Here is a 13,770-nt window from a genome sequence, read left to right as displayed (position 1 = left end):
TTCATTAATTTTTTTATGGTCTGCAGTGTAGCGCACCAAAATGCACAAGACCAAATTCCTTGTACAAAACCGATTCTTAGCGATACACTGTGAAATTCAGGCCCGATACCGATGTTTAAAATAACAATTTGGCCGAAAGCCAATGCCAATACAGACGTTTTCCGAGTTCCCATAAACGCAGCATCACTTCTGCTTGTCTAAAACCCGTCGCGGATGACGTTCTCTCAGGCGGACGAAAAAATATAAATAAAAATGCCAAAAATCGGTGGGCAAATATACTTTGATGGCCGTTAATATACCTGGGCAGCCCGTCCAAATAACGTCTATGTGTGGGGAAACGCTGGATAAACATCGACGGCTGCCATCAGTGAATGTCATCTTATTTGCCAACAGGCCAATGGCAGTCAACAAGGCGAATTTCGGCCGATACCGATGTTCAGCCGATAAATCTGTGCATCCCTACTGATTCTCATTTTGATTCTGATCGTCGATCAACAGTACAGTATTTGTAAATCTGCGTGCTTGCTGCTCATATGGCTCTCAGGGCGAATCTTGACTCAGTGCCAACGTACTGTAAAAAAAAAAGAACCTTCCCCCGCTCACATTATGTGCTGTTAGTTTAGCCCAATTACACTTAAAAAATTTTCAGAGTCTGGAAACCTGGGCGCTCACAAAAAAATCTCTTGCACACACTTTGCACATCTTAGATTGGCCCGAATCAAACTGTTTGTTTTGTTGTTATTTTTCAAATTGTCGGTATTATTTCGCCCAATTGTCTAGCCAAGCCTAGTGCCGGAATAGATGGATGCATTTAGTGACCCAGCAGAAACGCCAGCGGTTGCTAGTTGGGAAGTGCATTGATACCGGAGAGCGATGGGAAAACGATACAGAATTTAAATGGAGGGCACTACAGAATGTTGGCTGCTTGACCTCGGCTGATGAAGAGGGGAGCAGGGAGGAAGGTGGATGCTGTGTTGTCTCTGAGGGGGGGATGTTGAATTCGATCTAAGTGGTGGAGCTCTGAGTCATCAACCTCACGCAGTTCTGCCTGGCCTGTGAGGTTACGCTTCCTGCCATGGAAGCATAACCCCGTCAGTGAAGAACCAGAGTTGGGTTGTACAGATCAGATTTGTGCAAGGTGGGCAAATTGCAAAAGTGTTTATTCATGTCGTTCACTCCTCGGCTTAGGAAAAGAGGGTTTAGTGAGTGATTGTGATCGCGTTGATGCGCTAACCACAACACTTCTTGACAATTTTAACTGTTTTATTTTAGACGGTGCCTTTTGAATGCAGGTTGAGGGTTGCAGCGAATGTTACTGGTTAGCAAAAAGACCAAACCCCAGGGCTTGTTAGGAATGTAGTCCTGTCAGCCTGGTCGGTCATGCTTTAGAGCCACTCCTCTGTGTTGAAGAGGCACAGTGTTGCCCTACATGCCTGATTTAATATACTGCCATGCTGGCCGTGTGCATAATTGAGTGGTCATTGATAATCAATTAAGTGACTGACAAACGTCCTGATTTATTTTTATCTTACTGGTTACTATGAAGGGAAAAGCAGTTGGTCTCTCTGCGCTGGGCCAGAAGTGACCCAATCTTGACATTGTTGGGGAGGAGTGGCGAGACTTATCGATTGTCTAAAAAGTAATTTGTGCTATTGTGCCATTATTGTTTTTTAATTAGAGGAGGACACGCAGCATGGGGCTGTAGAGAAGCATGGTTTGGGACAGATTGATGAGCTTGGGTCCGGTTACACTTGTGCAGGCCAGGTGGCAATTCAGTCTGCCTCGTCAGCCCTCTCCGGTCCTGGGGAAATCCCTGCTCGACGGCGGTATCTTCTTGCTGGAAGTATCTGTTGGCAGTCATAATCTGACACCTGGAAAAGTTCAAAGGTGACTCTGGGTGTAAGTCGCTTGTGTGAGTTTGGACGAGTCTTGTTGTTCCCACCGGGTTTAACCTGAACGAGAGGTGACACTTTTTAAGCAGCGGGCTAACACTGTAATAACCAACTTCGGTGAGCTAACACAGTTGCGCTATAAATTGCTGAATTGGTTGACTGTTTACTTTTAATGGTAAAAGCCAGAGGCATAGTCAGCTCAGTGGTCGGCAATATGGGGGAAGACACGTGCTGTGGTATTCAAAAATCTAAATGAGTGGCACAGCCTTCCCCCAGGCCTCGTCCACACGTATATGGGTATTTCTGAAAATGTTTGTTGTCCCCCTCCACAAAAAAAAATCCTCTCTCCACCAACAATGTTTTTGAAAATATCTCTGTCCACAAGAGAACGCAAAAACCATTTAAAACGCTCACATAAGCATGCTAGGCCAGTGGGGGGGCCATAAAACCCTCTGTCAAACACCACAGAAGAACATTGGGAGCTTGCGCATTGATGGGCTCCTTTTTGAGCGGAAAATACAACAACAACCCAGCACGGCATTGGTGTACTTTCAACAGCAGACGGAGAGGTGGATTGAGAACCATTGGGCCAGTGTATTTATACGCGTCCACATGGCAGTGTAATGATGAAGTCACACGAGGTTGACTTGTAAACATGTAAATAAACTATGGTGACCAGACGTCCCAGTTTGTCCAGGATTGTCCCAGTTTGTCCAGGACTGTCCCAGTTTAAACTGTGTCCCGACAAATATCTGTTTAACACTAAAATGTTGTGGTTTTCATCTTTCACTACCATATTGTCCCAGTTTTCACCACAATTAAAATAAAAACAATAATAAAATCAGCTGCAGGCAGCAATACAAGGGGTCCAGATTAGTCATGTTAGATAGGTATAAGACAGTTCTCCGGGTAGGTAGTCAAACTTTCGTAGTTTTAGTGGAGACTTCTTTCCTTGGAATAATTCTTCAATAAGTCACAGGTGCATCAGCACACACACACACGCCTAGTTTGTTATCTCTAACCACTACAGAGCGACGGAGTCTACACCATTCACTGGACACGATGCCAATGTACATTCTTAATCAGAGTCTGTACATATATAATAAATAGTATGATGACGTCATGAAGCGTCTTACTGTAAATCTGATCTCGGTCCATTCCTTTTTCGAATGTTGCCGTGTCTGTGACGCACGACCGTCCGGCTACTGTGGGTCAGGTTTGGTCAGTTTTTAACGATTTTCTGCTCCATATGTGTCGATTTGGACGAAACTTAAACAATGAGACGTTTAGCACTCATCCTGATGAAACTGCCTATGGTGCGTGCGTAAGCGCATACATTTGCGTATGTGTCGTACACACGGTTTGAGGGTTTGAAAATGTTAATGTTAAACCCTTAATTAAACCTAACAGTACTAGCCACACGTAAACACACCGCTAGTCCGCCATTGTTTGTAGGTTTCTGGCGCATGCTCAATGTGTAAAACAACAATTGCACGTGTGTTAATCGAGGTCATGACGTCATTTGGCGAAACCTCCGTTTAACCAGTCCACATGAATACGCAGAAAACTTGAGTTTTGAAAAAATCCCACCCTGGAAGCAGTTTTTTAAAAGCTTTGTTTTCATTGACCTGAAATGCCTTTTTGGTGTGGATGGGAGGCCAAAATGCAGAGAAAGTAGTACTACATTTTTTGAAATACCCATATACCTGTGGATGGGGCCTAAGTCTATGCAGCCTCTACCCCCAAGCTGGGGTTATTTTTGCCTGCCTACTCTATGGCTGGCTGAGAATGGGTGGGTGCAAAAGAGAAAGCACGCAGGCCCAGGCAAACATAACCCTGCTGTAGCGTTTTCTTATTTAAAGTCCCAGGGATCCTCTCACAGTTTCTTATTTTGATCCGGGACCTGTCTGTCTTCCACTACAGATGCCAACTCCTGAGAGTCCTGACTATTCACTATTGGTCGATACCCAGTTCTGATCTACTGCTTTTATTGTACAATATATGCAAGGGGTTAGTAGGACATGAATAATGATTGACATTAGGGACGCACCGATCCTGGTGTCGGGTGTGATACTGTGCTCAAGTTCACACATTCGTAAGAATGCGCGGATGACGGAACCCTGATCCCAACCTTTATATAAATGTGGAGGCGGCTCAGAGGAAAATAATCTGTTGTGTTTAAAATTGTGCATATAATTTAAATAAAACGCACAGCCCTACAAAATCTCTGTCAGTATGACTGTTAGAGAAAGTGTCAGTCTTGAGTACTTGCCATTACAGAGTACCAATATGAATACTGAGTACACTACTTGAAATCTGTCTGAGAATAAATAGTTAGTCACGCATCCCTTAATGATATAAAATCAAATACAAACATGCTTCTTTGTGTCCAAATGCAGAATCAGTGGTTTTTCACCATATGATCTTTTGCAATTTTACATATGTATTAACATATTGTACAATATTGCTCTTGGTATTGCATTTTTGCATTGGGAAAAATCTGTGCGAACCTTATCAGTGCGAGTCACTTTGGTCTATACTGCCATCAGGGGAAACCAAACAGCCGTGTTTACTTTAAGGGCACAGCCACAGGGGTTGTGGACCACGATCTCCTTTGGAATCACACCGGAGTCTTGCAGCCGCCTTGTCAGCCTGTTAATTCCTCTCACCCCTCCTCCATTAGCACTTCCAGGGTGCTTCTGTCTGGGTGGGACGGACAGCTGCCTGGTGTGTGCTGTAGAGTTGCCACCCCCCCCCCACACCACCACCCCCATCTTACAGTAAATCTGAAGTGGACAATCTGTCAGAGTTGTAAATTTGCGTACGCACCAGTTCAAACAGCCTGGCTGTGTATGAGAGTAAGCACTGGGGCGTTGAAACCAGTTCTTGTTCACCGCAGTTAACATCAAATGGGGGCATTCAGGACCTGTTGTTCCTGATATTTTATCATATTTAAAATTGGATTTACAAAATATTTGCTGTAGTATTATTTTATCCATTTTGTTAATACCCAAACAGCTCAGTTAACCATGTGCTCATTTTTCTAAACACGTTCCGCCCTTTGAACCCATAGTTTATTTACAGTATTTCCCGTAATTTTTAATTTCATTCCAAATTGCCAAGTTTGTTTCATTAAGTTAATAGGCGTGTTGCCACTGAACCGTTCTGGTGACACCCTAAGGGGAACTAGGAACTGGGGGCCTCCCCGAAGAACAGATACCTTCCAGGGCTTTTATTCTGGTTGTATTTGCACCGCACCGGAACTCTGATGTGACGCTGAAGTGCCATAAGCCAACAGGGTGTCATGAGTACTGTGTTGAATTTACTCCTTTACTACAACCTATTTCACCTTATCAGTCCACTAAAATCTGATTCTGGACAAATTTGAGGTGAGAAATAATCAATCCAGTTTCTGAATCTTCACTCATATTAGATCTACAAGGTGTCATTTTTAATTTCATTACCGCCGAGTGAACGTGGGCGGGTCCACACCCAGAGCGATGCAACTCGACCGGGAGGAAGGTCCTCAGTGCTCCAGGGGTGAGGGAGCGTGCACTTACGTCACTGAAGGTTCCTCTTGTGCTAGTCAGTCCCTGCCCTGGAGTAGGAGCTAAAAAAGTTCCACAAAATTGAGTTCTAGGAACTATGTTCCTAGTTCCTGCGGTGCAGACACAAAAAAAGGGACAGTTCCTCCAAAAAGTTCTTCGAACTATGAAAAAGTTCCTGCGGTGCTAAAACGCCTAGTGATAAGGTATAAATTACATTCTGAGATTGCCATGTTTGTTGTGTGCTGAGCTGCTCCTAACTGTCACACAATCCAGAACCCCATTTTCCAGAGGACATGGTGGTGAGTTTGGGTAATCTTCAGCTGTGTGTGTGTGTGTGTGTGTGTGTGTGTGTGTGTGTGTGTGTGTGTGTGTGTGTGTGTGTGTGTGTGTGTGTGTGTGTGTGTGTGTGTGTGTGTGTGTGTGTGTGTGTGTGTGTGTGTGTGTGTGGCGGGTGGGCGGGTGGGCGGGTGGGCTATGTAATATTGATATGGGTGTCCACAGCCTCCTCCCCATGATGTGGCCAAGATGTCTTCTTCTGCACCTACTGCGAGGTCACATGCCGGCGTCGTCCCCATGTGGGCAATGTCACAGCAAAGTGCAACATGGAGGTTTTAGTGGAAGAGGGGAATGGTGGCTTAAGCCGGCACGTGACCGAGCAATTTTCCGGCCGCGTAGGGCAAGCTCTTTGCGTTTATTTTGATCCGTATTGTGAGTGAAAGGGGAAAGCCTGGGTGATTCCGGCAGCGGGGGCCAGGATCTTCCAGATTGTCTGAATCGTCCTCTGGCTCACCTTGGCCTTTGCTCGGCTTTAGAATAATCCAAATGTGGATCTGTGGAAATGAGCAGCTTGACTCTGTCTGCCGTGTCTTGGTGTTACGGGATTGATTTACCTTAATCTGGCTCCAGCTGTGATGCGACTGTTCAGTATTCCACACTGTATTCTTAAATGGTATTGGGTCAAAGAAGCCGGGGGAAAAGCCGTCGGTGGATTAAAGTCACCAGTTTTGTCTCGACCACTGACATGTTTACCTGTACCAGGTTTGCTGAATATATTTTGAAGTGGCAATCCACAAGATAGTCTGTGTTGGGTGCGTAGTCCAAAAAATCCATTTGACACTCCAACCTTAACCCCCCTTCTTCTGATCGGTTGATTTGGTGTTGTTTTTTTTGGTCACGTGCGGTGGTGGGTTACAGCTGTTTTTTGTGAATGTTCATCCATATCGACAGTATTCTTGGGCGATTGGATGATTATATCGGATATACCATAGTAAAAAATTAAATTACATTTGGAAGGGGGGTTGTCCTTTGATTTTGCTAATTTAATGGTCTGTCTCCTTGAGATTTCAACTCGGAAAGTGATTAACCGGTCTTTAAAACCTAGTGTGTCGACACCAACAATGATTTGCGTCGCTTCTCTGTTGAACTACTTGAACTACGCTACTTCCTAGTGAAATCACATGCTCTGTTTATCTTATTGGATAGTCCTCGCTATTGGCAAACCACGTGGCGTTGATATCATGATGAGTGATGTCACACTCAGCCAATCAGAAACTCGATTACTATCCACCACAGTCCACCAATCAGAGGAGAGGTTCTTTGACAGATCCAGTCAGCTTCGAGCCATGTGCAACTTTTGGATTGTGTTGAAGCTTTAGACCCCTATATCTTTGGCCATTTTTTTTTACTGCATTAGGTTCGCAAAGAAATGTCTAAAGCCAAGTGGGAATGGAGATTGGAGACCTTCTTCATCAGCGTTGGGAATTATTTTGCAGACAGCGCAGATGAAAGGCAGGAGATTTACACGGGTATACAGTGGGGGAAATAATTATTTGATCCCTCACTGATTTTTTAAGTTTGCCCACTGACAAAAAATTGAACGGTCTATAATTTTAGTGGTAATTTTTGGTAGGTTTATTATAACAGTGAGAGACAGAATATCAAAAAGAAAATCCAGAAAATCACATTAAATAAAATAAATTATTTTGCGTTTCATTGAGTGAAATAAGTATTTGATCCCCTATCAAAACATCACTTAGTACTTGGTGGAGAAACCCTTGTTGGCAAGTACAGAGGTCAGACGTTTCTTGTAGTTGATTACCAGGTTTGCACACATCTCAGGAGGAAAGTTGGAACACTCCTCTTTGCAGATCCTCTCCTAAGGTTTTGAGGCTGTTGCCTGGCAACGCCAAGCTTCAGCTCCCGCCACAGATTTTCTATAGGATTAAGGTCCGGAGACTGGCTAGGCCACTCCATGACCTTAGTGTGCTTCTTCTTGAGCCACTCCTTTGTTGCCTTGGCTGTAAGTTTTGGGTCATTGTCGTGCTGGAAGACCCATCCACCAACCATTTTTAGTGTCCCGGCTGAGAGAGGAGGTTGTCACCCAGGATTTCACGGTACATGGCCCCATCCATCTTTCCCTCGATGCGGTGAAGTCGACCTGTCCCCTTAGCAGAGAAACACCCCCAAAGCATAATGCTTCCACCTCCATGCTTGACGGTGGGGATGGTGTTCTTGGGGTCGTAGTCAGAATTCCTTTTCCTCCAAACACGGTGAGTCACATTGATACCAAAGAGCTTGATTTTGGTCTCATCTGACCACATCACCTTCTCCCAAGCATTCTCTGATTCATTCAGGTGTTCATTGGCAAACTTCAGACGGGCCTGTACATGTCCCTTCTTGAGCAGGATGACCTTACGGGCGCTGCAGGAATTTAATCCATTACGGCATAGTGTGTTACCAATGGTTTTCTTGGTGACTGTGGTCCCAGCTGCCTTGAGATCATGTGTAGTTCTGGGCTGATTCCTCACCTTTCTCATGATCATTGATAACCCACGAGGTGAGATCTTGCGCGGAGCCCCAGACCGAGGGAGATTGACGGTCATTTTGTGTTTCTTCCATTTTTGAATAATCACGCCAACGGTTGTCTCCTTCTCACCCAGCTTCTTGCCAATGGTCTTGTAGCCCATTCCGGCCTTGTGCAGGTCTACAATCTTGTCCCTGATGTCCTTAGAAATCCCTTTGGTCTTGCCCATAATGGAGAGGTTGGATTCTGTGGACAGGTGTCTTTTATACAGGTAACGAGTTGAGATTAGGAGTAGTTTCTTAAAGCGAGAGGACTAATCTGTGTGAGCCAGAATTTTATGGTTGGTAGGGGATCAAATACTTATTTCACTCAATGAAATACAAAATTTATATTTATAATTTAATGTGATTTTCTTGATTTTTTTTTAATTTTTTTATTTTTTTTTTAATTTTTGATATTCTGTCTCTCACTGTTATAATAAACCCACCAAAAATTACCACTTAAATTATAGACCGTTCATTTCTTTGTCAGTGGGCAAACCTACAAAATCACTGAGGGATCAAATAATTATTTCCCCCACTGTATACCTGAAATCGCCGATTTTTGTGCTGACGTTGGCAGGTAGGATAATTTTGACATATGGCCCCAGCATAAATGACAGTTTATTGACCACAACTAGCTATGCTGCCTTTCACTTTTTACGTGTGCTCCATCTTTGCATTCTTGCCGGGAGAGCTCGACCCACCACCAACAATGCAAACCGCATATAGAGGATTGCATCCATCAATAACACAAATACATTGAGTGGCTTTTTCCATAAAGGTGCCAGCTGATAAAAAGTATCCATTATGGGATTTTCTTTTAGACAAAGTAATGTTATGGATTACCCCTAACGGGAGCAGCCGAAAAAAGATGAAGAATGATATGGATTACCACTTTAAAATCAGATTTGCAGAGCCAGGCGACGCTCATTTGACGAGCGCAGCATCCGGGGGGCAACATGTGCTCTTACAAGAGCATTTAAGTAGGCGGGAGCATTCCCAGCAATCACTCTGTAGGCCAGCATCAGAGACTTGAACTTGATGCGGGCGACTACAGGTAACCAGTGGAGCTCGATGAGCAGCGGAGTGACATGTGCCCTCTTTGGCTGCTTGAACACTAGTCGCGCCGCCGCATTCTGTATCATCTGTAGTGGCTTCACCGCACAGGCCGGCAAGCCTGTTAAGAGGGCGTTGCAGTAGTCGAGACAGGACATCACCAAGGTTTGTACCAGCAGTTGAGTGGCATATTGGGTCAGGTACGGCCTGACTTTTCGGATGTTGAGTAGTGCGAAGCGGCAGGACCGGGAAACGGCGGCAACATGGTCCGAGAATGTCAGTTGGTCATCTATAATGACACCTAGATTCCTTGCAGCCTTGGTAGGAACAAGAGATAGAGAGTCGATTTTAATATCGATGTTGTGATAAATACCTTGTTTGGCCGGGAAGACCAGCAGTTCCGTTTTCGCCAGATTTAGTTGAAGATGATAATCCTTCATCCATGTGGATATGTCAGCGAGACAATCCGAGATCCGCGTCGAGACAGTAGGGTCGTCGGGCGGGAAGGACAGATAGAGTTGAGTATCATCCGCATAGCAGTGATATAAAAAGCCATGTGAGCGGATGATCGGGCCCAGTGAGGTGGTGTATATGGCAAAGAGGAGGGGTCCTAGTACCGAGCCTTGGGGCACCCCTGTGGTGAGGTTGTGAGGCACAGACAGCTGGCCTCGCCATGTCACACTGAACGAGCGCCCAGTAAGGTAAGATTCGAACCAGGAAAGTGCACTGCCCGTTATGCCCATGCTTGAGAGTATGGACAGGAGTATGCAATGATTGACAGTGTCAAAAGCAGCTGATAAGTCTAGCAGAATGAGAACCGAGGATTTGGCAGCAGCTCTAGCAGTTTTTAAGGCCTCTGTCACAGACAACAGGGCTGTTTCGGTGGAGTGACCACTTTTGAAGCCAGATTGAAGTGTATCAAGAAGGTTGTTTCTTGACAGGTACTCTGTAACCTGTCTAGGGACCGCCCTCTCTAAGGTTTTGGAAAGGAATGGGAGGAGAGAGACCGGCCGATAGTTTTGCGGGGATGGGGGGCATCGCCGGGCTTGGGTTGGGAGGAGGGTGAGTTCAAGTCGGTGTTTGAGGAAGACGCGCCGGGTCAGCTCCGGGGGCCTCATCCTCGCTGTGGGCTGCCCGGCCAGAGAGATCCACGCCCGGGGAGAGAGCGGAGGAAGCTCCGGTGCACCTGGATTCCAAGACCGGTCAGATGATTGGCAGTTCGTGTCACATGGTTGTTTCTCTGCTGTGCTGTTGGTGTTGTGTCTTTGAGCTAGAGGAAAAGGGACTCAATAATCTGTATTGAAAATAATTATGCATAAATGTCATAAATGTATCATTGTTAATGTGGAAGATTTTATCATGAAAATTATCGAGATAATTTTATCGCCCAGCCCTACATTGGGTGCCATCTTAAGGAGAGGTAGAGTTGAACGGACAGCTGGGAGTGGATGTGGAGTTTGTCTTCTTAGAGAAAACCACAAAGTGATGATCCACCCTAATTCAGACTGACTTGAGTATTAAACCAAAGTTGAATGTGAGAACAAACGTTTCTCCCAAACCTTAAATCAAGGACACAAAAGGCTACAGAGTCATATACTGTATCCAGTATACACCCACTCATCTTGTTCCAATGGCACCTGTCAAGGGGTGGGATGTATGAGGCAGCAAGTGAACAGTCAGTTGTTGAAGTTTATGTGTTGAAAGCAGAAAAATGATCAAGCGTAAGTATCTCAACGACTTTGACAAGGACCAAATTGTGATGCTAGACGGCTGGGTCAGAGCATCTCCAAAACGACACGTCTTGTGGTGTGTTCCTGGTATGTAGTGGTTAGTACCTACCAAAAGTGGTCCAAGGAAGGCCAACCGGTGAACTGGCGACAGGGTCATTGGCGACAGGTTCATGGGCAGCCACGGGCTCATTGATGTACGTGGGGAGTGAAGTGTAGCCCGTCTGGTCCGATCCCACAGAAGAGCTACTGCAGCACGAACTGCTGAAAAAGTTAATGCTGCTATGATAGAAAGGTGTCAGAACACACAGTGCATCACAGCTTGCTGCGTATGGGGCTGTGTAGCTGCAGACCGGTCAGAGTGTCCATGCTGACCCAAGTCCACCAAAGAAAGCTCCTACAATGGACACGTGAGTTTCGGAACTGGACCATGCAGCAATGGAAGAAGGTGGCCTATTTGTGGTTATTAGTGGTGGTTTAAATGTTGTTGCTGATCGGTGTATATTTTAAGAGAAAGTGGCCTTGCCTCGCACAACTTCTGCAAATGCGGTCTCCTTATCAGCACAAGTAGAGTGCCTTTCATTTGCATGCTGTCTTGTAACATTAGGTAATTCTTGTTTTTTAATGTAAACTTCCCCTGAGGTTAAGTATACACTTAACGTTAAGTAAACACTAAGTATACTAAGATAAGTATACACTAGCTGAGCATTTGGCCTACGGTTAAGAAGATTACTGATTCATTATGCAAGTGATAATTCATGCAATTCTGCGAGGGTGTCACCTTTTATCATACCTGCATGAAAGTGATTATTTCTGCCATCTGGGAACAAAGCTATGTGTAACTCATTGAAAGGGCTTTTTTTGCATTGTTTTTCTTGTTGTCGCATAGAACTAGAACGACGCTCCTGTGATGGCCATGCAGTAGTTCCTTTAGCGCAGCACCTCTCGTCTTTCCACTCTTGTTGTGCTATTTGTGTCTGTCGGTACTAGTGTAAAGGAATTCATGGAATGTACTTGGCTAGCTATCAGGGCAGCCATCTTGGTGCTTTCTAGTTTTGTTGCTGTAACAGTGACAGAGTGAGCCCACTGAAAGAAAGTCTTGTTTGCACTGCAAGTGAAGGCTTTACTCCAGCACCTCGTTCCTGGTTCAAAGCGTAAAGCCCAAGATGCATGCGTGCATCCGACTATTTCTGTTTGGACGCACACCCTGAGGTTGTGGGAATTTCTATAGATTTATTTTCAAGTAGTTTGCTCCATCCCTCCTCTGAGATCCACAGGCTTAACACAGGGTTCACTGTGTCTGGATTAAATGTCCCCATTGTGTTTTGACCGTCTTTGGCGATGACGCAGAACTAGTCTGGAAGAAAACATGTCTGGAATGCTCAAATCAAAACCTTTTTTAGATCCACAATTGAAAATGAAGGGAGGATCTGGTTTTGAGGACAATAGTTAATTCAATTAAAGTTGAATCAGACTGTCTAGCCCCCACGACAACTTGTCCGACGCTGCTGAAGTCAAGTCAAGTTTATTTCCAATGCTGTGATTCATCGACTCTCCCTTCGAAGAAACGCTCCGATACCTAAACCCAAAACAAAAGACATTGACAATATGTTGGAACCAAAATTCATTTAATTCTTCATCTAATTTTAGATTTTTTTTTATTCTTATTTATTTAAACATTATCAAATGTCAACAACAGAAAACCACTGGTAAACCCCACAACAGCAAAAGATGGATTTGTGTTTTCACTTAAAGATGAATAAATGTATTATTCTTTTACCGAACACAAAAATACATCTTTTATTTGAACAACCCACAGAAAACAAATTATTCATTGACTATCAGCTTTCGCCTTTGTCTTATTGTCTTATCGTGTCATATCTTGTTGGAGTCGTACTCAAACAAAGTTTTTGGCTTGTTTTTTTTATTTCAGTTCTTTTCAGCCACTGATTGTCATTTGACAAAGACACCGGTTACTCACATTTTAGTCATTTGGTTGTTAGTTCCCATCATAATTGATCGTTATTTGCCTTTCATGTATTGTTAATTTAAGCCTTGATTTTAGTCAAATGCTTTTTTTTTCCTGCGACGATCATTTTGGGTTGTAGTGCGTGGCTTAGATGAGTGTTGAACGGTTTTGCTGCACATGCATTCTGCTCATACGTTCTCTATAGATTCTGAGGCTGGCGGGGGTGGTGTTTTGAAGTGACTGAAAAGCCCTTTTTCACTCGTGTAACTTGCGGTTTGTCCTCCCACGCTGATAGACGATGATTTTCGGCTTCAGCACACACACCTCCCGCTGCCCTTGACCCGAGGCTCTGGTTTCAGAGCTGCTGGGTTGGTTCCCAGGGGCCGGGCTGTCACTGCCCACTGCCACCAAACAGAATGTGTCAAACGCAGAGGAGGAAGCTCCGGAAGTATACGCGGCTCACTTGACGGATGGAGTCATTCTTCATGTTTTGCCTGTCGACAAGGCACCTGCAGTTTGAATAATGGCATTTTCTCTGCCGACGCAAGTACAAGTCCTAGTAGGAGTATGTACAGCAGGTCTGCGGTTGAACTCGATCTGTTTTACGCTCTCGGTGTGTAATTTGCGGCCGTCTCCCTGGGTCAGCATGCGCCGGCACGTCTACGCAGTTTTAGCAGTCGGGTACCGCTGCAACTGTTACAATGAACAATTCTGTGTTGCTGGTGTGAAAATTG

The 13,770-nt window shown here is 44.8% G+C and overlaps 1 protein-coding gene across 2 annotated transcripts in view; it reads left to right on the top strand.

Moving 5' to 3' along the window:
* The window catches only part of LOC307242426 (striatin-like), a gene marked incomplete at its 5' end in the record, with an annotated part of 42,702 nt that overhangs the window by 1,110 nt on the left and 27,822 nt on the right, over positions 1-13,770 (top strand). The window lies entirely within an intron of this gene.

This window comes from Zeus faber (genome assembly GCF_960531495.2).
Source record: "Zeus faber genome assembly, chromosome: 16".
NCBI lineage: Eukaryota > Metazoa > Chordata > Actinopteri > Zeiformes > Zeidae > Zeus > Zeus faber.
Note: the sequence above shows the minus strand (reverse complement) of the source record. Positions and strands in the feature narration are given on the sequence as shown.